This window comes from Papilio machaon, chromosome 24 (assembly GCF_912999745.1).
Source record: "Papilio machaon chromosome 24, ilPapMach1.1, whole genome shotgun sequence".
Lineage (NCBI taxonomy): Eukaryota > Metazoa > Arthropoda > Insecta > Lepidoptera > Papilionidae > Papilio > Papilio machaon.
In genome coordinates, this window is record NC_060009.1 from 3,795,319 (window position 1) to 3,818,773 (window position 23,455).

At 33.9% G+C, this 23,455-nt stretch overlaps 1 protein-coding gene across 5 annotated transcripts in view; it reads left to right on the top strand.

Annotated features, from left to right (window-relative positions):
- LOC106719070 (C-terminal-binding protein) overlaps window positions 1-23,455 on the top strand; it is a 77,248-nt gene that overhangs the window by 2,073 nt on the left and 51,720 nt on the right. The window contains exon 2 of one of the 5 annotated variants that reach the window (XM_045684072.1): window positions 18,721-18,779. The exons of the other annotated variants lie outside the window; for them this stretch is intronic. The gene's annotated coding sequence lies outside the window, so the exon portion shown is untranslated. The remainder of the gene's footprint in view (window positions 1-18,720; window positions 18,780-23,455) is intronic. 5 annotated transcript variants of the gene reach the window in all.

Below are 23,455 nucleotides of genomic sequence, written 5' to 3' on the forward strand. Positions count from 1 at the left end.
AAAATGCATCTCAGTTCATCAGTATAATATACAAGACAGTTTAACTATAAAAAAGTGCACAAACAAAGCTATTAAGTTACATATTCCAGCAGTGTTATCCGATAAGGTGATGTCGCAACTTGAGTAATGTAACTCAGGCCGTTGACAGCCTGCCAAAGTGTGTTGTAAACTATTTAATGACAGCCGACACCTTTGGCTTATGAATTACCAGTCCAGCCCAGTTCACATTATCTAAATGTCTAATTATCTAATCACTTAGCTATGTTAGTAATGACTTATACAATTTTTATGTTAATTATGTAAATGTAGATTACAATCTTAGACCTCAGCTAGATATAAGTCACACTAGGGGGGTCCACCGCTTTCTGTATTCAGCGAGTTGGTGCCATCTACTTCTACACTAGGTCATCATGATAGCATAACAATGACTGCAGATTATTATATGTATATTAATTGCATTATAATTATATGTTACTAGCTGTCGCCTACGTCGCCGTCCGCGCGAAATTAAAAAAAAAAAACCTAATATCTTCCATACGATGTTCTGTGACCTGTGTCAAATAAATCTGTTGAGACATTCCAGAGATACCTTCCAACATACATCCATCTAAACATTCGTATTTATAATATTAGAAGGATAAATAATGAATCAATATCATAATCATCATCAATGATCAATAATGTATTTGTTAAGGCAAACTGCAAAACATGATATTGTAAATACAAATCCAATGTTCAGCTGTTGTCGCAAATTGTCTCCTATTGAACATTATGATAGAACACGATTGAACACATTATGATAGAATAATTACTAAAATAATTATTTACGTAATCTAACATTTTTGTAAGCAATAATGTGAAATATATTAAATAGAGTTCAGTGTGCTGTAATGTTTGCACATTCTTACGTATCTACGTCAGCACCTTATCAATCCTTATCAATGTTGCTCTGTATTTTTATACATGTTACTGATTGTTCTTTTTGATAATAAACGTCTTGATCCTATACTACGATAAATAAGTACGCATATTGCAAGTGTACTAACATTGACATAGTATCAAAAGTGATAAATCCAAATATCTTAAAACAAGTTCCAACACGAATGGGTGGACTTGGTAGGAATCTATTTTTGTTGCAGTAAACAATTTGATAAATTTAATGATTCACTCAAAATCGGTTTCAATCAGAATGCCTAGCAGGTACATTTGCGAGATAGTATTCATAATGTTATCTACAATATTTGTATTAGAATTATACAGTGCCTGTATCGGGGGTAAAGTACAGCGACAAAACTCATACAAATTTTGACATGTACATATTTTTTCGATGACGTTACGAAAATGCATATCGGAAAAATTTTTGATAGGATCTCAGAAGATATTACCAGTACCTAATTTATGTAGCGAATGTAAGAAACGTTTTTCTTACCTTTTTTCAGTATGTAGAATTTTCGTTATGTTTACGTAATAGTTTTGTGTCATTACTTTTAGGCAATTGATAAACAAATTATTTGTCAATTCAATTCGTAAATCCATATTATGATTAATAAGTACTTTTATGTAATTTTATTTATTCCTAGTGCACTTTATTTAAATGCAGTCATCCGATGGAATGATTAGAAACTAGGACAGATGCGTCGTATCGCTGGCGCTGGCGGCACCCCTGCTGTTCCGATGTCAAGATCTCAACGCTATACGTATATACAATAGACTTTGCATACAATTCTAATAGGGTTGTCAAAATTATTATTTTATATTTTTTTTTTTTAAATAATCGATTATGTCGTAATTCATATTCTCTGTTCAGGGCACATTTATTGAGACAAGAAAAATCGTTATTGAAGTGATAAATTATAGTCATAGACTTTATGATGGTCGTTTTTTAGGTTCACCGATCAATTATTTCTTTATTATATTTTAAGTATATCAGAAGGAATATTGTTATTAGGAAAATATCCGTAGTTTACATAATTTGTAAATCTAAAAGACGTTAAACCTCTTCAATATGGCTTCAGTAAAACGAGGATTTAAGCTGACTCAAGGTCAATGCGCTTAAGCTAAGCACTTTAAGTACAACTTTAAGCTAAGTAAAATGTTCTAATCGGAGTGAGAGGTATTGATTTAAGAATATTAATTGCTATAGTAATTATAGTTGTGACAAACATAACCTTCTTTTTGAAGTCGACTAAAAAATGACGCTGCTCTAAGATTAATTTTCAACTTAGAACCAAATGTATTTGAACAAATGAGAAAGTAAAATGTTCGTATCAATATCGTCATTGTTTTTTTCTTTCTACCGTAATTAATTCTGGTCTAACAAGTTTAAAGGGTATGTTTGGTTCGAAGAAGAGAACTTATGCTCGAAATATGTTTGAGTAATTTCGTTCTCGACCTTATAACTCGCCGACTTGATAAGATTTATGAACGTGAAAAAAATATAATACTTTGGATATTGTCTAATTTATTATTTAATGTATGCGTTTTTATTACGTTCAGTGTTTAAATATGAAATCATATTTAAAGATTCAATTGAGAAGAAAAACATAAATAAATTTAAACATTCACACTTTTAGCTCATTTAAGATGAAAAATTTAATACGCTGTGGTTATGGTAATTTTTATGACTATTTAATGAATTAAAAAAAGACATTGCCTTTGTCATAAAATTGCTTCTGTATTTTTCCATTTCGGTGATATAAATAATAATAAAACGTGCTGTACAACCATAAAAGTCGCGCCATGCACGATGTTTCTCGGTAATAGTGAGTGCGATGTGTGCTCGGACCGCATCCGTTCCGTCTATAGCCTACACACACACACTACCGCCTCTCGTCGATCGGCTATTGATTCTGGCCGTTAAATACGCGCCATACCTAACATACCTGTTCTTTTTTAATGCTATATTTGTAGATGGCCAGTTGTATTTAAAAAAATAATATTGTTACAAGATTAGACTTTAAAATTGCTTTTTTAGAAAGCAGTAAATGGGGAGTTTTTATAATTTGATTAAAGTACTATTAAATATGCGGCGCTAACATCACTGATCTTCGATGTACAGTGAGTAGATTGGTTCTAATTCCCAGTACGCACTGAATTTGTTAATTGCACGCGTCCACGATCCGGCAAAGGAAATGTATGCGCATACATTGCGGCCGCAGCCGCTATCGTTTTTACGTAGGCGGCTCGTTTAGAACGCAAATTATTCCACTGTACTTGCATTGCATTTGTCTCTCATTTCCAAAACGGTAATAGGTTAATAACGTATTTGTTTCGGTTATCTTTTTTTTTGCAATGTTTTGGAATTCAGCTTTGAAATCCGATATCTATGTTCAGTTAATTTAATTTTTAATCATACGAGTCTTAGAGTTTTGGGCAACCATATATGACATCGAAACTTTGAATTAAGTCAACTCGAATGAATAATTGGATTCAAAACTTTATCCAAAGTAGAATTATCTTAAATTAATGCTGGGTTTACAGCTGGAATCGCGTCCTGCGACCCACGCCGATCGTTCACATTATCAAAAGCGATATAATTTTACTCAAAGCTCTCTATTGTGCTGCGGAGTGTTATTGTCGCCCTCCCCCTGTCCCCCTACGGTTCCCCGTCCCCCTGCCCCGCCAGTCACATTTCGCGAGGATCGTACTGGGGGTGGCCACCCCACTGACCGTCCTATTAAAACTGTAATTACCGAACAGCTTTGCGAATTATTATTGTTGAAATGATTTTGTATTGATTTTCCGAATGAGCTCTCCGCGCATCGGGCGTGCCTGATGATGTTTTAATGCCTTGCCTTATAATCCAAAATGGTATAAATTGTTCAGTCAAATTGAAATTGTGGATGAAACAAACAGTAAATAAAGAACTTTTTTTTCCGCCGTGAACCGGAATTCTCTCTTTTAATACACTGTGATATTACTAGTAATTTTTTTAGGTCCTATAGACATTAGAGCATTATCGACGTTTCTTGCAAAAGATAAACAGGAAACCTCTTAACGTTGACATTAAAGACTTCACTTCGGTAAAAAAGTAATCCGTAAATTTAACTTTTTAAAGTTAAGTAGTGCACGGTATTCTTTGACACATGACTATCTTGACATGACACATACGGATTGTTGTCATTGTAAATCTTACTTTGGTTATGTTAGTAACATACTGTTTATCACATATACTGTGATGTTCAAAGGTGGGCGCCTGAGTTATAATAACACTGGTCTGCAACGAAATCCTCCTTTGAATAAAAGTATGATCCGTTTAAAGAGTTTACCATCCTCAATCTATATCTGCTTTTCGTTTTATGCTATCACGTCTAATTATTTTTTAATGTTGATTTTAGATTTTCAGAAATTATGGGATTTTTTGCTATACTAATATTACTATACTATGTTATTCTCGCGTTAAAGCAACTTTAATTGGTTGAGATTGTATTTGCACACAAATAAACGGTGTGCAGTGATAGAAAGAGAGAAAAAAACATTATCTGACGCTTTTTTAAGCGAATATGAAAGAATATAATATGGGAATATGATGTTATTACTGCAAGAAATCAAAAATTCACAATACGCATAGAACATTTGTGTTGATCTAAAAGTTTTAGCAATTTTAACTGGCCTGCAAGGAGGATGTCCTCATTGCAGTCCAGTTAAAATCACCAAATGGTAAATACCAAATTTTGTGGTTTTTTATGTGAGTGGACAGTCGCGCAAAAGACAAACACCACATAATAAAAAGAACTTCTCATTTCCTACAAGGCTCAAAAAAGTAACATGTTTCTTAAAATTCATTTTTTTGCACTCTCACTTAAAATTTTTCGCACCAAATCTCAGAGCAGTATCTGATGAAGACTGTGAGAGGTTTCATCACGATATTTTGCACATAGAGAGGACACAACGGGAAATGGTCCGAAGCAATACTTGCAGATTTTTGTTGGTCGATTTATCAGGAAACTCCATTATAAAATATGAAACAGAAAAAAAACGACAAGTAAAATGGGATTGACAACTAGTAATGATATTGTCATATGCGTTTTAAAGGTTGTGTAATAGTGTATATCCAACATTATTTAAGTAATTAAATGAATGATAAAAATTTCATATTAAAAAATTGTTTTTCTTAAAAAATCCATCCCAAAGAATATAGACGTGCTAGAAAACTTTGAATGATATATTTATGTTCAGTATTGTTGTATTAGACAAGATAACTGCATAACATTTGAAGGAGAGAAAAAAAAAATTTTTTTGCAGACCAGTGTAATCGAGACATGAATAAATTAAATAGATTGTCAGTATTTGCAATCTGATGAAATAGCAAATAGTAATCAATGATGCAACGACATGGCGATAACTTACGCGATTGGCGATTGCTGACGTCATTGGCGATAAAATTCCCGAATGTTATTGCACAAGCGACGCCTTACTAAGTTAAATTCGCCATCTTTCACTTCAAGACGCCGAATAGACGTAGATAAAGAAATTTAATGTTCGCTCTTAAATATCCATAGACATTGCTCTTTGTGATATTTGTGAAATACAAGTTTCTTTTTTCTTTACCAGATCTAAATGTTGCCAGTTTAAATAAATTACATTTCTATAAAAAATGGCACAGGTTAATTATGTAACATGTTTGTGTCCATATACTATACTTTCACTTACTCCCTATCTGTCATTTATTTTAAAAAATAATAACTTATTGATTTTATACGTGATTAAGGCACGAGTCTCCCTAAAACGCACAATTATTTCAGATACGATATCACACAAAGGCAGATTCGATAGTGTTGTGAGGGAGAGCCATAATCCCTAGAGTCCTGTGACGTATCACTAGAACGCCCTATATCCAACACTGGACGAGATATGACCTTGTTTCGTCCCCTCCTATCAAAGTGTCAGTCGGCCGGTTTATTGAGAGAATTTAGTTTTCTTGTCATTTATGGATTAGATTGGATGAATTGTGTGCTCGTTAGATGTTTTTATTTATTAATTTTATAGTAATAATTTGGAGTATTTTGTTTAATTTTTGGAGTATTTTTAAGGCATATACGTCGTAAATGTTGTTGGATATATATTTTTTTAAATGTATCTAATTGTTTGATTCCTAATATTATAAATTGTTTATGCTAGTTAAGTTAATTTAAACTGCGAATAGCCAAATATTCTGCTATGAAAGTCAGATTTTAATTCACATTTTCTGAAGGCTACACGCGAATAAGGAGGCAACTAGTTTTTTCTTCTTTATAAATGTATTAATTGATTATAACTTTATACATTTTTAAGTCAATTAACAATTTATTCAAGAGATATACGAAGCAATTTATAGTAGATAGAATAGTTTTCGTTGGAAGTATTGCAGAATTCAGCTGAGGTGTAAAGTTGTTGTTGCAACTATTCCAATGTACATAATGTGTAAAGTTGAAGCACGAATATAACAATCTCATGGGACAAATATTCCACAAGTTGAGAAATCGCTTTAATTTGTGCATGCAAATTGCACAAGTTTGATACTTGGATGTGATTGCAGGCAAAAATGTTCCACTGATACGGAACCATTTTACTTTAAATTATTTAACCGTGAAATTGTACTTACGAAATTTTTATGTTAAGACATGGTAACTTTTATATACTTTATATATGTAGTCTGTGTTCTTCCAGACTAAGTCCTACAACTATGCCAAAGACGATTCCGGAGACATCCATTCATAGGAAACATCCATCCATCTAAACTTACGCATTAGTAATATTAATCTAATATATAAAATTCTCGTGTCACAGTTTTCGTTCCCGTACGCCTCCGAAACGGCTTGACCGATTCTCATGAAATTTTGTGAGCATATTCAGTAGGTCTGAGAATCGGCCAACATCTATTTTTCATTTTTTTTTAACTGCGCGCGGACTGAGTCGCGGGCGACAGCTAGTAAGATGTAGAAACATCACTGTCATGTGTATATAATACTATTTGTAAGTTTACATGTATGAAAAAATGTTGGTAGCGATAGGTTTACGTGATTCGATTGTTTTATTGCATTTGCCATCGAGCCTGCGACATACAATTTATGACTCAATTCCGTGTCTATATGGAATACGTATAATATTCGGCCGTGTCGTTCACCCTTTGAAATATCGATCGTATTGATGCAATATGCGACAATACGCACAAGATATGCGTGAAATATACTATATACTAATATTATAAAAAGGAAAGATTTGTTTATTTCTATGAAACTAGTAAACTCAAACTACTGGATCGATTTCAAAAATTTCTTTATCCTTTAGAAAGCTACATTATCACTGAATAACATAGAATAAATCTATTATTGCTAGATTGTTTTTTAATTGCGGAAGAAGACGCTGTTAAAAGCTTAATCACTAATATTTTATCTGTAGATCTGAGGTCATGCTACGAACTTATAAAAAAATCGCATTATTTATACGATTACTTCAGTATTTTATATTGTCATCATAAGTTTTCGAAATAGTCAAAAATCATTAAATAAAATATATTTGGTTTAATTTTTGCTTTTGTGACGCAGTTTAGTGCTTGATAAGTACTCATCTATGTGTTCAAACACTTTACGCAATCGGTATATTAGCCTAACAAATATGTATCACACACCCACGTATGGTAACGAGACCGTATGGTTATACAGCGGGGTATCAGCCATTGCCTCGCAGCTGGAGCGGCCATTTTTGGTTATCCAGCCACCTGCCATACTTAAATACTCTTGTACTCGGGAGATGTTTGTATAATTAAATTGAATTACGTTGGCAATAGCCGATATATTTATAAACGTTTTTTCAAGGATAATATTTATTCTTTAGGTATAAGACTAACTCGTAATATTATTGATTGTAAAATTATAGATTCAATAATTATAACTACAAATGGGTTCAAAATAGTTCTCTATTTATTGTTATTGTGATGATATTGATAGAATACGTATCGGACGTCTTACTCCTTACTAATATTATAAATGCGAATGTTTAGATGGATGGATGGAATGGCTGAACGGATCTTGATGAAGTTTGGTACAGATGTAGAACATAGTCTGGTAGAACACATGGCTACTTATTAAGTTTTTTATAATTCCGCGCGGACGGAGTCGCGGGCGACATCTAGTCTTTAACAACAACTAAATGTTACCTACTATAAATGTTCATACTTTCCACCTGTTTTTGGTAGATAAATGTGCGTTAACTAAGTCGTCGGGGGATTAAATTTTTTTACGGTTTCCGGACGTTGGTTTATTCGGTTGGTTCACGTTCGGCGCGGTTAATGAAAGCCGGGGCGATCGCTGCTAATTGGATGTCGTTTAGCGGCGGTGCAGCGGCGCGTTTGTCGCGAGTTCGTCGACCTTGCGGCTGTAGCGTGGACCCCGTTTGTCGCCTCTATAGATGTTAAAAGAATATCGTTTTTTGTACTTGAAAAGCTGATACGTCCGCCGTCTATGTCTGCTTGTCTGGGATGCATTGACCTCGTCTTAGACACGATTCATGATTGTACACGAGTATAGAATGTTGTGCTTAATGGTTTGTTTAAAATGATGTCTCTTGAAAGAATAGAATATTTATAAATAAATATTTATAATCATTTTTGACACCTTTAATTTTATTTAAAGTAAAAAAATAAAGCAAATTACTTGTTGAGGTAAAAATTAAAAAAATAATATGTAGCATGTATTAATTTTTTTAATTATCCATCTAATACGATTTTGAAGTGTCAGACTGTAAAGTTAGCGTCATAACTGCTTTCGAACCGCCAACGCATATTCCCGACTAACTTGAACCGGAATTGTTACGAGGAAAGTTTTATTACAAACCCAAAGTTAAACTTTGTCGAGCGCTCTTTCTATTCAGTTTCGTCTCCGCTAAAACTTTCAACTTCTTAAACCTTACGTCGCAACTAGGGTTGCATGAAGTCAATAAACTTATCGACTTATTAATTTTGTATGGGTATGAAATAGATGACTGAAATTGATTCTTCAAATGGTTGATTGCTTCCGCCTTAAATTATACATTTTTATTATATTTTGTTTAAAATATTTAAATTACGCTAATGTTGCTAAAAATGATGTTATTTTTGTTCAAGAGTAGTTATTCATTTAATACAGCTCTCTATTACTTTTATTCATAAAAGTCTAGTTTATGTCCTCAAGCAAACAAATTTGCATTGCCGGTCGCAACCCTCGAAGCAATTCCCGGAAATTCTACAAACTTCGTTCCCGACATTCCTCTCCACAGTTCCTTCAAACTTTAATAAAAAGAATAAAGGGAATTTGTCTGTGTAATTTATTCGCAGTTGCTCACGTTTATCTTTGCCAATAGGACCATTACCGGATGTTTTATTGACTTGACTTTGAGAAGATGAAAAAAAAACTACCTACGTTACAAACGAAAAACAAGCCACTAAAGTCGCGAGACGTCGAATTTGATATAACGCTGGCTCGCTTCTGAGTCACGTAAGTGGCTGGGGGGGTCTGTGGGAGGAGGGTGGTGAGACGTAGGAGGTACGAAGGAAGGGGGGCTAGGAGGAAACCGCTCAGCTCAGCCGGCTATTGTAGTATTGTGGAGGCGCGTTGTTTTTGCAAGGAGTTGTGTCAGCGGCAGGGCGTGAGCCGCGTGGCCGCCGTGAATTGGGTTTACGGTTAGGGTTGACGCACATTACGTAAGAAATTAAAAAGGAATTATTTGGTTTGAGATGTAAATTTTGTAGTTTGTTCTTAGTTACAAATACATGTTAGTTTTTCATTTATTTTGAAAGGAAAGCCGTAAGAATTGAAGCTGCAGCTACTGATGTGAAGAAAAATAATCCCAAAAAACTTTGAAAAAACGTGTAAACTTTGATGTATAATTTGGCTGAATTTTCGAAAGTGGCCGCCAGTGAATATACCTTTATTCATCTCATCTCCCTATCCTTAACCCACTCACGTAGGGTCGGTACAACGAGTTTTCGTCCTCCATATCCGTCATCTCAGTCTTCACTCCCATCTTGACACGTAATCCATCTACCTCTACCTGTGTACTCCTCCGCACTCATAATTAAAGTTCTCCTTGTCACATGCGATTCTTCCCTCCTTATAACATGCCCATACTATGCATACCTTATCCTCTAAAAATATTTTATATATTTAATTATATGAAATGTCAGGATCTGTAAGTAAATAGCAGCCCTATTGATACCCAAGACGTTAGTAAGGTCTTGAGATTTATGCGGTAGTTTTATTATGCCGCGCGAGTATACATCTCGTGTTTTATCTCGCTACGCCGTAAAAGGCGATGGATCTAGGCTACCCCTTTTTTAGTGTTACATTCGCCGGTCCGTGGGATCGAATTCTGATGTTGGTGCGACATACATTATGTAAGACGGATGTAACTGATGATGCTAGTTAAAGTTTTTATTCAACCATTTTCTTCTATATCAATTTCTACGTTGAAAATGTTGTGTTTGGTATTTACAAACATGTTTTTATTTCATATCTTTTATTCTTAACAACTTGAGAGGAAACGTAATTTAAATTGAGTGGGCACTCTATATACAACTGTCTTAATATTCTAAATACGAAAAACATTATGAATAGAGTTAAAACTTGGTTGGCATAATTTAAGTTCAAATTACAGCGGTCTATTGTCCCGCTTTTCTATTTCTACGTGTTCTCATTTTCTTTTTTCCTATTTTCTATAACTTCCAGTTTTGTTTTGCTGTAGTAAAGACGTACGATGACTCAGCTCGGAAGTTTGTTCGCGACAAAACTGTAAAAGGCAATTACTTAGTCGGCATAAAGTTGGCCACCGCCCGACAGCAGACATTCGTCGACGAACTGACTACTGTTGCAATTTTTATTTCCGCCGAGCACGCCAGCTGAACCAGCCGTTTGGCGTGTTCGTTTTATTACTGTAACGCTTATATGTTATGCTTTTTAGCTTTTTTTTACTGGTAGCTGCAAACGCAATTAACTCACTAAACGTATAGCTCTTTTTCTTTTGAATTAACTCGTGGTTTGTACGCAATGCTGTCTCCATTAGACGCGTCGAATTCTTTTTGTCCATTGAAAGTTTGAGGTCGTCGACCTTTCGCCTGTTGAAGTATAGATAGGCTAATGAATGTGCTAATGACGTTTTTAGTCGTGACCGCTATTGTTTGTGCGTCTGTGTGAATAATGATTGTTTTTTTTTCTAATGTTCAACTGTCTACAGTCTAGCATATTTTTTTGAGTAAATTAAACAAGTGTCGACAAACTAAATCCACAGCCATTTAAGCCATCTCAAGTCGCTAAGATAATAAGTGACTAGGATACAGCATGAATACAATCAAACTTTAGGTACTTATTATTTTATTTATCCACGTAGCACATATTCGAGCAACTTGCCAGATGTACAACAATCTGTCTAAAATACGATAAGATTGCACAAACCGGATTTAACTGGTAATATCGTGTGTTTACTGTATTTTTTTTTTATCGTGTAAAGTATAAAACTGTGACGCACGCAGTTTTGAGTACCTACACCAAACAGGGTGTGACAGTAAGTATGTGTGTATTCTTCAATAATCACTGTATGCTATTAAACTGGTCATACAACGTTTCTTATTATGATGAAGTTGAACGAGTAGAAAAGTGAATTATTAATTCTCAATATTAGCAAAGAAATCTTTATAGTTACTTTCCGTCCCCAATGTTATTGTCATAATGCGACATATTTATTTTTAAATTACAAATTACAGACAAATTACTTCATAACATTTAAAATAGAGTCGTTTTTCTTGTATGATTTTTTATTGATTGTACCTACTGCTGTCGTTTTAATTTAAGCAACATCTGGCACTCTGAGCTTAGTTTAGTTATCTCCATCTAAGCCTTGTTATCTTAATAGATAAAGTTTTCTATAAACTACTAGATACATTTTTGCATAATATAATTAAAGCTATTCTATTCTCTAGGGATTTTTGCTCAAGTTTGTTCAATGTTGTGTGTACTTACCCAGCTGTGTTTTTGCTCTAGCAATAGTTGTTTAAACAACGGCGATAGTTCTCTCCGGCAATTCCGTTTACGTTGTTAATAGTGCGGTCCTCAACATCGACTAGGGTAACCACGTTAAACAAGCTGTTTGGATAGTTTTTGTATATTTTTTAATTTTTTTCCTTATATAACGATATATAATTTGGTGGTATGCCTTTTCTTCAGTCTCCTTTTTTTTTTCTTCGAATTTTTCTTTAGCTTTTTATTTTAAACACCATCTGATAAGGTAATGTTAGGTCAGAAAAATTAAGGTAAAAATTTTTCAGTATGTAGTAGAATATACAGTAATTATGGGGTTGCTGCTTAATTATGAGTTTAATTTATACCTGTTTGATGTCTGTCTTAAACATGGTCATAGTAACGTCGGCGGGTATTTTTTCCAAGTGTCGCTGCCCGCTGACGTAAACGAATCCGGTGCTATCCGGTTCCTGAGAATTGTTTTCCAAAGCACATTCACTGAAAATGTACGTCCTTTCTACCTTTGCTGAGCTTTAGACAAAATTGCTATGTTGTGATTTTGGACGACCTCATCTTTTATATACTTTTTGCTTTATAAGTGAAGTATAAATTTTCTTTTTCTTTAAAAATAATGTAAGGAAACGCTATATCGCGATTAAATTTTATATTATTAGATGTAAGAAAAATCTTAGGTTATATTCATCACAATTTCAAAGTTGTGTAGCCTCTTTGAATTTGATTCTCAAGATCTTGAAATAATTCTATTGTCAGAATTATTTATTTTATTATACCTAAATCGATTGTTGTATATAATCGATTAATACATATATGAATATTAAGACCGTAATCTTATGATTATCTTAAATTTAAATTCCGATAAAACAGTAGGGGAGGGGAGTTATTTTGTAAAAAATTAAATGTAACTTGATATGTTTGCTATTAAAGTCAATAAAATTGCTATTATAATAAATTTAATTAAGGTAACTCGGGAAGGTAAAGTTGGCTTTGAATTCAAGCTATGAAAAAATATAGAGAAACACATTTAACATCGCTTTACGTGTTTCTTGTTGTCAGAAATTATCTTAAGCTTGATAAAATATCTACTAAAAAATCTTAATAGGGTTAGCCTTTAAAAAAGTCAATAAGAACCATTATTACATTTATATTAATAAATGATAAGTTTGACAGCCCTGTACATTGATGTGTGAGACTAAGCGCGTATTGGCACTTTGCAAGCGAGACTCGAGACGTGCTTCAATAAGAAATTCCTCTGTCGATACATCATGCACGATTGTTATCGATAAAGTGCTGAAATGACTCGCGCGTTCGCAACGTATGGACTCGTAATGTGGCTACGTGACGGGTGTTAAGATACGCTTTCTATATAATTAATGAGCGGCGCTCAGACGAATGGCGTTAATGTACGTAGCTGATATAATAGTGATGTACTCAAAATTGACAATTGACGGCTTTATTGTGTTGTAAGTCGAATATCGATATCATTTCAACGGCTTGTCGATAGAAACTAATGTTTAATGATACTTGAACAACTATTGTTTAAGCCTCTTTGTCAGCTTCTACAAGGATGCTGTAATTTTGTAAATGTATGAAAATAATTATTTTTGTTTTATAATTTAAATGCTGTGGTTGAATTCAAATTAAATTTATAAAACTCCCATGTTGTTAATTAATAAAAAAAATCGGGTGCCATTAAACGAACTGGTACCAGCTAATGGGGCATCATTCATTGAATTATTTACGTCTGCATTTCTATGAAGTGCCCATTCATTATGGTTATTGCGAGACTCTTGGTGATTTTATTCCCTCACTAGGCTCGACTTACTCGGTATAGAAGGTGAATGTTTAACAAAAACAAGTGTAATATCGAAGGAACGCGACGTCCTCTACATTGCAATCTTGCAAACCGGTTTACAGATGGCCAGGTGGGATGGGCTACATACAAGCTTTGATGCAGTGTCGATTAGATTGGTATATTAAGCCCTGTTACTGGGCATGGCTTGTTATGTCTAAGTTATTAATATTTGATGGTATATTTTAAAACGTATGAATAATATAAGCATAATATCCTGAACGATCCCAGTCTAAAACTGACTGTTAGTCTGACTTTAAAATCATTTAATATTTACGTGTGATAGTACCCTAGATATTTTGTATAAAAATTTAGGTGATCTTATATAATTATAAGCCGATGAATTTTAGGTATTGAAGCTACCATAATTCGTATAGAGCTGAAAATTGTTAGGAATGTTTGGAACACCATTATATGTGAACCTTTAAAAGTCCTCAAGATTCCGCATTTGGAAAAAAACTCCAAAGACCCAAAGTTCCCAAAAATGGGATTTTCGCGGTTTTCGGCTAAATGGTAACTTAACAAATTTCATATCAATTCGGGACAGATAGGGCCCTTTTCAAAGTTTACATAATAAGTTCCGAATATTTCTATCAATTTTTTGCTCTATGCGAATTATGGTAACTTCACTACCTTAATATCGCTTAATTTGATCGAAAAATAACATTATCTTGAAACATGTTTGATATCTGTTATTAAAGAGTATATTTATGAAAACAAAGTGCCTTTATTCATTCTGTATGTATTGCGGGCGGTCGCTGATAAGGATTTAGTTTTATTATCCATCCGTTATTCGTTTGCACGGCTAATAATACTCGTGATGCAATGAACGACGATGGCGGGCCGTGACTAAGGCCCGTTTTGCATAACAACAACGCTACTGATAAAAAACACGAGGTGGTTCTTACATATTTTTATTCTCTTACATTAGGTCTATAGTGGTAGAGTCCACAACAAGTCCGCTCAAGCCGTACCACGGCCACACCGAAGACTTACAACAAGTGGACGTTATTCCGCTTTCCTTATAATGAATGTATGTGCCAGAGGCCATTCATGTCTAAGGAGTAAAAGATATAAAGCGGAGATGGACTCAATGGATTCTGTATGCTTCTCGCTTGCTTCTTTACATGTTGTTTACATGTTGTAAACATGCAAACTTCTTTACATGTTGTAAAATTTATATTTGTTCGTAATTGGAATCGATCTGATTACCTTTACAATAATGACTCTGATCGCCGAGTCATTGAGGTCTTTTGTCTTAGTCGATAAACGTTTGCAGTATTGATATAGATTACGTCGTCGCTGCCGCTGTCCGGTTGATATTTTCCTGTTCGAGCACCGGTTCTGCGTATTTGTATCCGTGAATTGTCACCACGTTATTAACATACTATGTTGTTAAATATATCTCGAAAGTCGCGGCCGAATTATATATTCATATATTGGGTGTGAAATTTTGTACCGGTAAATGTTAAAGTGGTTAATAAATAACCAAATATATAACAACTTTTCACTTATTGAGTTATAATACACATAAAATTGTTCTAACCGTTTTACTAATCCTCGAAAATTCATATATCTCAGCCAAAAAGCGTGTTAAAATATACTTTTAACTAAATGTTGTGTTAACAAGTTGATTATAATCATTAATCAGTTATCTCTGTTTTGTTAAAGATAATGAGTTGGATGACGATATGTTATATACAGGTATTTTGGTCTCAGAAACCAACGATAAGTCAATGATCGCTACTTAATACATTGTCTGTTTCTGAACGTGAATAAGTGAGCCTCGTCAAGATGTACTTTAGGTATCATAATGTGATGAAACAAATGTATCATAAGGTCCACAAACCACTTTTTAATGCTTTCTGAATATTAATTATATGTTACAGTTATTCACAAAATTAGAGATGTAACAAAGTTTCTTAGTAATTTTATAATAGCAAAAGAAAGCTTTAGCAATAGATTCTCTTTAGTTAGTATTTTCTCGGAATGGAGCCGTTTAATACAAATCGTTGAATGTTAGGCGAAGCTGGGTCGCTGGTAGGTTACGTAGACAAGGGCGGTGACCTTGGTGTCACCCCCGCGTCCTCGCCCCCCGAGCGCCCTGAGGTTACCCCACTCTGCACCCCCTGTAGGGTGGGATGTGAACCGACTTCTGAGGGATGTATTCCTTTGACGGTTGTCGGTCGTAGTTTATTCACGTCGAAGTCGCAGAGCGCAGAACTGACGAGAATATTTATTGTTCTCTTGGACACCTTTTGCTTTTTTCTTGGCTCTTTAGAATGTTTGTTTTACAATTATTATACCGCCCAGTTTCTAGCTATGGTAAAACTAGATTTTCTATGATGGTTTGAAAGAGATTTCTGTTTATCCTTGTAAGCTTATAGATAACTAGCTGTGCCCGCGACTTCGTCCGCGTGAAATACTGTTTTCGTTAAGCATTTTTTTAAGGATTATTATTTTACTTAACCGACGTGCTATGCGTTGATGTATGGATGTAGACATAGAGATAGGTGTTCCATGACCGCACCAAATGTAGGTGTTTGGTCTCTACCTATCCCTCTAGGTTATGGGCGTGAATTAAGTTGTTGTTGTTGAGGTATTTTATTTAAACTTATAAAAAATTACAACAAAACAAATGGAACTTACAAAATATTCATTTACTCCTATGCAAATTTTCATCCCCTATTCCCTTATTATATTGCAACATTAAGGGTAAAACTTTTACAAACTTTAAATGACCTATTTATTAATATCAAATTAGCAGACTAAAAAAGTTAGAAGTTAGAAGCTTATTCTAACTGTAAAAATGACGATACGACCATACAAATTTCCACCCCTACCTTTACCCCCTTACAAACCCTCTTTCACGTTAAAAATTAATCTTTGTCCTTTCTCAGGCTCTAAGCTAAATATCAGTAAGTATAATAGTAAAACATATTAAACAAAACAATCATTAAAACCTCACATATTGTTGTTTCATCCCCTATTGTTATTTAGCACCCTTACGGGTAAAATTTTTACAAAAATCGAAATTCTTACTTATTTATATCAAATTAGCAGCATTAGAAAGAAGTTTCAAGCTTCTTACTGTAAAAATTACGTTACTTCCATACAAATTACCACCCCCACATTCAACCCCTTACAACCCTTTTTTCGCGTTAAAAAGTAGTCTTTGTTCTTTCTCGGGCTCTAAACTAAATATCAGTAAGGGTAACAGCAAAACATATTAAATAAGACATTCACCTAAACCTCACATATTCCCAAACAAATTTTCATCCCCTATTGTTATTTAGCACCCTTCAGGGTAAAATTTTTACAGAAATTGAATTTCATATTTATTTATATCAAATTAGCAGCCGTAGACAGAAGTTTCATGCTTCTAACTGTAAAAATGACGATACTTCCATACAAATTACCACCCCTACTTTCAACCCCTTACAACCCTTTTTTCGCGTTAAAAAATAGACTATGTTCTTTCTGAGGCCCTAGACTAAATATTGGTAAGGGTAACAGCAAAACATACTAAACAAAACATTCACCAAAGTCTAAAATATTCCCAAACAAAATTTCATCCCCTATAGTTATTTAGCACCCTTGAGGGTAACATTTTTACAAAAATTTAATTTCATATTTACTTCTATCAAATTAGCAGCCTTAGAAAGAAATTTCAAGCTTCTAACTGTTAAAATGACAATACTTCCATACAAATTACCACCCCTACTTTTAACCCCTTACAACCCTGTTTTCGCGTTAAAAAGTAGCCTATGTTCTTTCTGAGGCTCTAGAATATCTGTGTACCAAATTTCATTTAAATCGGTTCAGTAAACAATAGTAGGCGACACTTCCATACAAACTTTTACCCCCACTTTCAACCCCTTACAACCCCTTTTTCGCGTTAAAATATAGCCTATGTCCATCCTCAGGCTCTAGACTATCTGTGTACCAAATTTCATTTAAATCGGTTCAGTTGTTTTGGCGTGAAAGCGAGACAGACAGACAGAGTTACTTTCACATTTATAATATTAGTAAGGATTTTACGCATCAAGTTTTGTGATCTCATGTGATTCAGGAAATGGATAAATAAATTAATTAGTAGCAAAACGCATCCGATTAAATATCAAATAAATACATTTTATATTTTGATTTGAACAAATGAAGTAAAAATAAAACCAAAATTATCGTCTGTAAACTAAGGTCACTTTGATAAATGTTTAAAATTTTAATATTATTATTTGGATGTAATATTTTAATATGAAATAAACAGTTTTAATTACGTCTCGGCGACTGTTGTAGCTCAGCTCCGTTTTATCAATACAAACAAGTTTCTTTATTCAACTGGTTTCTACCAGAATGTAATTATCGTGAACGCTAATGATAAGCCATCGTTCATTAATGTTATTTGAGATGTTTTACATGTGTGTTATATTTATTTTAAAGATAAATTTAATTCATCAATAATTAGAATAGGAACAGTAGTTTTAGAAACTTTTACACAGTGCCCTACTATAAAAAACGAAAGGTCTATAATCTAGATAATTAGTTTGTAGAATTCCTGTTAGTAAAAAGTTTTAATATAATTGTAAAGGCACAAATACAATATTTAAAAAAAAAACTTAAGTAGTAGCCTATGTGTTTTTAACACTATGTTTTACATCCATACTAAATTTCATCGAGAATCGTTGAGACGTTCTGGAGACACCTAACAAACATACATACATCTGAACTTTTGCATTTATAATATAAGTAAGATTAAATCGAGATAATATTTTACGCTGTTTTTTTGCTGTCCTCGATTAACTAAATTCATTATGTATGCATTCGAGCACGTTGTTCGTTTGACTTGTCTTGCATATTTTTTCATTATTCAAATCGTGCTTCCAGGTAAGGTCGAGTCCAATTTGTCGCATAGCAACACGAGTCGAGTAAAACAGGGGCGCGGGGTGAGTCATTTTCGGCTTTTACTATAATGAAAAGTGACGTACGTAACTCTGACGCCTATTTTTTTTAACGTCGTCACCCGGCTTACGATTCTACGACGCTTTTAGTTATAATTAAATTAATTATAGACTAATGTACTGTAGGTTTTTGTACGTAATGTTGTACATAAGTGAATGTACATGTTGAAGGTTTGGGATTTTATTGATACTGTGCTATTCTTACTTCTTACTAATATTATAAATGCGAGTGTTTAGATGGATGGATGTTTGTTTGAAGGTATCTCCGAAACGGCTCAACGGATCTTGATGAAAATTGGCACACATTTAGAACGTAGTCTGAAAGAAAACATAGGCTTTTTTTTTTAATTCCGCCCGGACGGAGTCGCTGGCGACAGCTAGTGGCGTTTTAAATTAAATTATTAATGCGCTTTAATGCGAATTATGAAAGGAACTGAAAGAGAAAATGGGCCTTCATCTTTTACTATAAAACGTTAAATCTTTGAACTATTATTGGCTATTAATATTAGTTTGAAGTTTAACTGACCTCTTGACCTACAATTGTAAGGGTCCGCTATGCCAGTTCAATGAACATAAAACTATTGAGAATTATTGATATTTAATATGTAATAATTTAAGTGGTTAGTCACATGTCTTCCACGTGCTGTTCATGCATTTTAAAACATTAACACTGGGTGAGGCAATGGCCAGTCAAATAAAACTATCATTTTAAATGTATTGGAAGGATCTTACCATTCATATAATTAAATCTTTAACTGGTATTAACTACAGTGTGTTCCCACGTGAATTATAAAAGTTGTTTAACGATAATGTATTTATAAAATGGAAATAGAATATTGGTACAAGAACTCGACATGATCAATGCAAGGTCCGAATAGATTTATTACTTGCAGTCGAATGTTGCTTTTCACTGTTTATTTAAGAGCAGTTTTAAGTTTTCAAATAGAACTCATTTACTAAAAGAAAACATCGTTATTATAAGAATATTGATAGATGTGTTCTTATTATTTATTTATCGTGTTCAATAAATTGTCAAGCTTTTGACTCGGTAACATTTTATTTCTCACGGTTCAGTATTCAAGTTTTTCCTGTTTCAGTTTTCCTTTAAATATGTTTTTCAAAGAAAAGTTATCCGAGTCGGGAGAAAAAAGTAATCATTAGTCTATACCTACTAGTATTACAAAGAGAAATGATGTCGCCTGGAGGAAGTCGTGGGCAAAAGTTTTGAAGTAAATGTTAAAAATTAAGACTACACAAAATACGTCAGTAGGCTATCCTGTGCTGTAAATATTATTTCATTACGTTTATAAATACAATACATTTCAGCCTACCACTTGTTTCGTTTTTTGTCCATGTCGTTTACCTTGTGCCTTTGAAACAACTTCTGGTATTTAATTCTTATACAAAGATCATTATCCGATGTGACCAGGCTTGTATAGCGTGTTGCCGAACAATTGTCGCTCAGTGAAGCGTTTTCTATTATTATTAGCAATGTTGGTTATTGTTAAGAGGAAAACGCAACTCAAAATAGCGCTGGCGCTAACGCGACTGGTGATGGCGCGTCATAGTTGTCCGTTTGTAACTAGGGTTGACAATCGCTAGGAGATAATTGTAAGAAATCGTAGTTGTCATTAAAGTTTATTGTGCATGTTGTTTTTATTTTTCGCTTTATACGTTTCGATTCTTCTCGTTTTATATTTGTGTGTGAAGGAATGAACTGTCTCCTTAAACTTTTAATATTTGACCGGTATAGAAATTAGCAAATTTACTTAAAAGTACAAAGTTTTTACACTGTAAAATTGAATGCTTTTATGGCAAAACTATATTTTCCCAGTCGAGAGCCATCTCTCGAAACGCTATTTTAGTTTCAACGCAAAATCTGATGCAACGCATTTTGCGACAGCGGGACCATTTTTAAATGGTCGTGTGTTTTTTTTTGTTCGCTTCCATTTGAATACGGATGGGGGCTTTGTGTCATTTTCGGACGAGCGAACGCTTCGGTTTCCGCAGCGAATCATCGAAAAAGGCATTGTCGTCGGAACGCTTGCGTGCGCCATGCTTCATTAGCGGCCGCTAGAGGCCGCTTCAAGCGCTGCAAGCTGACCGTACCATACTATATTCTATTGTATATGTTCAATACATTTGTATGTGTGCGTGTGTATGGAGAGATACGGGTATTGCGCTTTGAATCTTTTTTTACCGAATTGTGCATTGCGGTATTGCGCGAGGAAATCATTGTTAACAATGGAGTAATATTTTTTTAGCTCAACGATGTTTAATAGACGTTTGGAAACAAGACAAAGTTTTACGTGTTATGTTTCTGTGGGGACTTTTGGTAAGTAATATTATGTTTTTTTTTTCTTTGAAATACCATGAAATAGAAATATAAAAGAGTTTCAGATGTAAATTGTATGTCAACGTCTTGTAAACATCTGATAACATGAGTAAATATAACAGATAATAGATATGTATTTGTAACATGTGATAAATGCCATATTTAATAGAAGTCTATAATATCTGCCTACGCTATAATTTTTTTTTTTAATTTATTATGCTAAACATAATTACGTAACTATTCCTACACATTTTAAATATCAACATTTTGAAATATTTTTACTGGGTGTCAATAGGAATAAATTTAGAAACGGGTTTTATATACACGAATACAGTCGTATCGTTTAAGTGTGGAGCGTTAGTTCTGCCCCTATTCATGGCCTATTCAAAGCCAACACGGTCTCCCGTCCGCCGCGTATGGACCAATTTAGAAGATTCGTTTGTACACTGAATGGCCCTCCACAGAGCAATTTCCGCCCGTATGTTTCTCATGCTAGTTATACGTATGTGATTCGTACGTATATAACTGACCTTCTGCTATCGTATTATGATAAATCCTAAATTAAGATGTACTTAGAATCACACGTTAATACTTATGTTTCTGTGAGTTATGGACTGGCTGTGCATAGAACCTGAGATGAGTGTTGTAAAGGCTAATACTTTTTGTTGATGCGATTAAATATTATATTTAGCTCTCCGTGACCTTGTATCAAAGTCGAGAATGTCAGATAGGTATTTCTTGTATTCCAATAACACTTTAGACGTAAGTTATGTTACATAAACAATAGCTCTTATTAACCGCTTTAGTATAGCGTTGTAGGCGTTATGTGTTATCGTCAGGCGGCGCATATTATTGCGCAATATTCGTTAATAAACACACGTGTTATCTGCCATGTTCTCGAAGCTTCCAGCTTGCCGCGCGACACCGTCTGACACGGTGACGTGGTGACATGTGACGCAGCGTTGTACACAGGGCTGTCACACTGCATGTCATGCTAATCTGTACAATAACTACAAAGTTTGTATATTACAGTTTTTACTGGCAAAACATTTTGTCATCTTAAAGTTTAACACAAAATTAGTTTGTGTAAACTTTAAAAAAAAACTGATAGTAATTTAACGGATATCATCGGGTTTAATTAAACAAATTAAATCGTTCCCGCTTCAAGTATAAGGCCCGTGACCGTGAAGTCTTTTCAAAGTTTCATTCACAACATCGGCTTAAGCAATTAATGATTTTCCTTATGAATGCGTTTGCACAATTGGTATTAAATGTATGAATATATTGAAATTATTTTTCGACATGAGATAAAAAAAAAATTTAAATGAGTTAACGAATTATTTTAGTGTTTAGTTTAATAACTTAGTTTACTATTAATTTATTAATTTTTTTAGGTTTATATCTCTTTATTTGTCCTGAAATACTGGTTAGTAAAGATTTAAGTATAATTTAATAGCTATGGAAACGAGTTTGAATGATTAACGGTTGTTACTTCCTCTAAAAATACCGAGAAAGATATATCTGTTTATCTTAGATCAACTGATATAAATTAACTGGGCTACATGTGTTACTGTAAGTTTATCTCAGCTATGGATCAGTTTGGAACTGGACTTTAATGGATAGGTGCGATTGTTGTTAATATCTTTTATTTTCTCTTTACCAAATTCTGAAGCCGCCAGTTTGCTGGCATGTCTCGTTGTATACTAATATTTTACGTAATTATGTTTTTTTTTTTACAAATAAACATATTTCTTTATTAAATATAACGAGCTAAAAATGTAGTATCTTTGAGTTAGCATGGATATTTTTTTTTTATGAATTGTCATGTTTAATTGTTGGTCGTTGGTCACTCATCTTTCTTATTCGTGCAAGATAACGTGATCCGTTTGTTTAGTTTGCAAATAGACGTCGGTAACAATACCGGCTGCTGCTAGTTCAGAGCATGAGGGGGAGTCAAGGGGGAAGGACGGGGGAGGGCGCGTTCACCGACCTTGCTTCTCTGACACGTGTTACTAGCGGCATGTGGAAAATAAGAGAATTTTTGCAAAGTTTCTAAGCAAAAAAAAGGAGTAGAATCTGTATTACCTAAAAATATTTATAAGATTATTGTTAGTTGTAGGTTTTATTTTAAATGAACGTGAAAGTTATATTTAATTCGGATAATTTCGTTGTTTAAAATCACTATTTTAAAACAAGGAATTTTTCGGTAAGCATAGATTTATGCTAGTTGTACACTAGGATTGAACCGTACTGCTTTGCCAGTGTGCGTTCACACACAGGACTGCACTGTCTACTGTTCTGTCCGGTTGATTTACCCTTGTGTGAA